Here is a 3,811-nt window from a genome sequence, read left to right as displayed (position 1 = left end):
ATATTTTCAGAATACATCTATTTATTTATTGGTGAAACGCGTTGCATTGAGGAATAGATCCCACTTGTGTCTGAAATGCAAATGCGTTCCTGTTTTTTATTCTCGTTGTTTTTGTAAATGTTTTGTACATTTTTGAATCAAAGAACAATAAAGAAAATGCTTGACTGTCTTTTGCGTGTGCTCATGTATATAGTTTAATTTGTCAAGGCAGAAGACAAAATTAAGACAAAATGCACCGAAATTAGAGAAAAACAATGGCAATTATATGAAATGAAATCACTTTGATGAATCAGGTTTAATGACAAAAGCTTCCCACTGTATCGCTATCGTCACTTGGGAAAACAGATGGAGTTGTTATTGGCTCGAGGAAAAGCGCTGGAGAAACACACAGCTATTTTTTTTATATTGTTCCAGATCCAACAATAATTCAGGGCTGAGATATTTTCACGTCATTTATAAGTAAAAACTATTTCGGGAAAAGCGCCAGCTTTAACACGTCAACATGAGAAAAGGTTTATACTGCAACAAAAGAGAAAAAGCTTATTTCTAATTACAAATTGCAAACTCAGTCTTACGCTTTATAGCTGGATTTATAGTTAAATACTGGGCGTGAATTCACCATTATAATATAGGACTTTTTGCCTTCAGTTAAGTTTCAGACTGCTGTAGACTTTTTCTTTTTTTTTTTTTTTTTTACAAAAGCAGATTTAACTATATGCTTGTTATATTTCATTACAATAAAATCGAACGTAAACAGGATTATTTTACCTACTGGCACCAATTCCCCCGTGATTGATTTTGCAGATCCAGCGCAACATAAAACTCGCTGCGCCCTTGCGCGCGTCCCGTTTCCATGAAAAATAATCCCGGGTATTGTGAATAAATGCATCTCTGCTTCGGTTATCGTGCTATGATTGATCCCAGTTATCTTGGAAAGTGTTTCTCACTGTCCAAATCAAAGTATGTGCCCTGTTTGAAGGTGTGTAATTGGCTTGGAAGGCATGTATGGAATTCCCAGATGTCTATGAAATTCAAGGAGGCCGTGAAGGTGGGCAGTAGGTCTGTACTGAAACTTTGTGTGTGTGTGTGTGTGTGGGGGGGGGGGGGGGGGGATGCTTCTTACACACAAACAACTCCTCTTTAAACTTTTAAAGTTGAGAGCTCTTAATACACCAGATAAATAAACAGGATTTAAGACAAAAGCGTGTCTGCCACAAAAACCCAGATTTTGTTATATATATATAAAAAAACAATTTAAAATTCAGCCCAGCACAGGAAAGCTAAGCGAGCTTCCTTTCTCCCTTCTTTCAGGAGAGAGGAGTTGGCAATTGACACGATGCAGAGGCACAGAATGAACCCTATTTAGAACAGATGTTAGTATTTTTAAAAAAGTCACGTGAAATGAGCAGATGTTCAGACTGCAGAGACTCGCCGTGCTGTGCATTACTCTGCAGAGAGCGCTCAGCGACACACAGACCGACTCGAGTCTGTTGTCCTGCACTCAAACCATCCAGTTAGTTTGATTAAAACGGATTTTAAAAGGGCCACCCGCAGGGATCCCTCAGGAGTCAACTGGCCGTCAAAGGTAAGCTTGGAGGAAAGCCTTTGCAATAAGGTCGACTTCTGACCGCGGAACATTTCGTCTTGATGATTATTTGGCTGCCAGATGATAATGTAAAGGGAAAAAAATGCTTTTCGTGAGCTTCCAGCACTAACAGGCCGATAAAGTCGTCGAATTTTCGTTCGACAGTACTTGGAGCGGAGCGTGTGTGTGCGTGTGTGTGCGTGTGTGCGCGTGTGGGGTGCGGGGTGGGCGGTTAGGAGGAGAGAGAGGGGTGGCGGGGGGGTTGAAGGAGGGAAATATTCAAAACACATGCAGGAACGCACGATAGCTTTTCATTTATCTACATGCGTGACAGAAAAACCCCCGAGTTATTAAAGCTTTTATTTATCATTTGGATGAAAATTCAATTTCATCTCTCTTTTTCTTAATTACCTGAATGATTCGATTATTTCAAAACAAATATTGTATGGCTTTTGAAACAGAAACAATTAATTATAAATTCGTTCATGCTTATTATTATTTATATTATTATTATTATTAACCTGACACAGTTACATTTATTGTCTTGAATTTCTTTAATAAAATGTCTCAGTTCAAATATCACACATGCATCTGTTGACAGGTGATCAGAATGTCAGACAGGTTGTTTTGTAAATTAACTTACCATCAAGTAAATTGTAATATATTGTTTTGTCAAGGAGAAGCTTTCAAATACGTCCTTTATTTATTGACATAAAGTTTTGTCCTGTATCACTATCAGAAAATAATTGTATTTTAATTAAATAATTATTTTTGGTATTTGTCTGATCTTTATTTGATTACTATTTAGTGCATCTTGCTTGAAAAAGTAAGATGAACTGATAATTTATGTAACATTTATTTAAAAATGCGTTGTTTTTTCTTGCTGTATTGAAATGTTCTGAGATCAAAAGGAAAGAACAGGTGCATAATTTGTTTCTATGCAGTTTTAAGTGATAATGTCAGATTTTCCATTATAGTGAGAATAGGGAAACTCTGTAATGTTATTATTTAATGATGTCACAAAAAGTTTGATCTCCACCCTTAATAAAACCTCAGAAATCAAAGATTGAAGCCAGAGTGCAGATCAGAGTGCAGGACTATACACTTGAGGCAAGGAAACTTCAGAGAAGATAAACAGAACAACAAAGAGCATTTCGTATTCAACAAATCAACATTTATAATGCAGCTGTTTATTGAAAGCACATTTTATTTGATACACATGTAAAAAGTCAGATCAGACGCTCTGCTCAATGAAATGATTTGAAAGTTTTCTTTTTAATCTATTGAAGAAAATCCTTAATGAATGTCTTGAAAACATCTCAAATTATTCTCTGAAAATCAACTCCTGGTTTTATTTTTAATCAATTGAAGAAAATCCTTAATGAATGTCTTGAAAACATCTCAAATTATTCTCTGAAAATCAACTCCTGGTTTTCTAGAGTTCTCAGCTGATAAAATAACGAGAATAATCATTGAAATCACACTTATTTGTTTACATGTAAAATGTCTGTATCTAATTAATTTTGAACCAGATAGCGTCTCAAACCTACAGCATAGGAAAGGTATGGCATTTCATATTTATGTGCAGTGGGTGTTTGAAAAGTGCAGACGCCTGCGATTCCCACGATAAAACTATTGCAGAGATGACTGCATAGTTACTTCTACAAGAAATTTAAATAATTACAGAGATCAGCATTGAGAAAACAAAAACTTAAGTATTCAATGATCTGTCATCAACAGCATTTGCAAAATTCAAATACTTCCTCCGACTTGAAATTCCATAGAGATGCAAAGCTTTCATCTGAGAAGTTAGCCCATGCATTAAATGATGAAATGATGAAAATTAAATATTAATTATTTTTTTTTGATGTGTAAAAGTGGAGACAGTAGAAACAGTTTAAGATATTTGAGAAAATGTTGGAACTTTGATTGAAGACTTGAGGACACCATGCTAAAGCTGACAACGGGCCAGTCTTTCATCACAGTGAAAGGCTCACAGGTCATGAAGAATACGAGTGTGATTTGTGGAGACAAAGACTGCATCCAGGACCACAAACATCCTGTGATGCATGTCCCACAGTCAAAACATGTGCACCTTGTGTTTAACCTCTGCTGCATGTGATGTGTGCCACCCAGGCAGTGGACAGGACGTGGATCGGTGTGTTCTAGGGGAATACACAATGATGTCACAGACAGGAAAGTATACTGGAGAGGGCTTGGCACCTT

Source organism: Brachionichthys hirsutus, chromosome 3 (assembly GCF_040956055.1).
Source record: "Brachionichthys hirsutus isolate HB-005 chromosome 3, CSIRO-AGI_Bhir_v1, whole genome shotgun sequence".
Taxonomy (NCBI): Eukaryota; Metazoa; Chordata; class Actinopteri; order Lophiiformes; family Brachionichthyidae; genus Brachionichthys; species Brachionichthys hirsutus.
Note: the sequence above shows the minus strand (reverse complement) of the source record.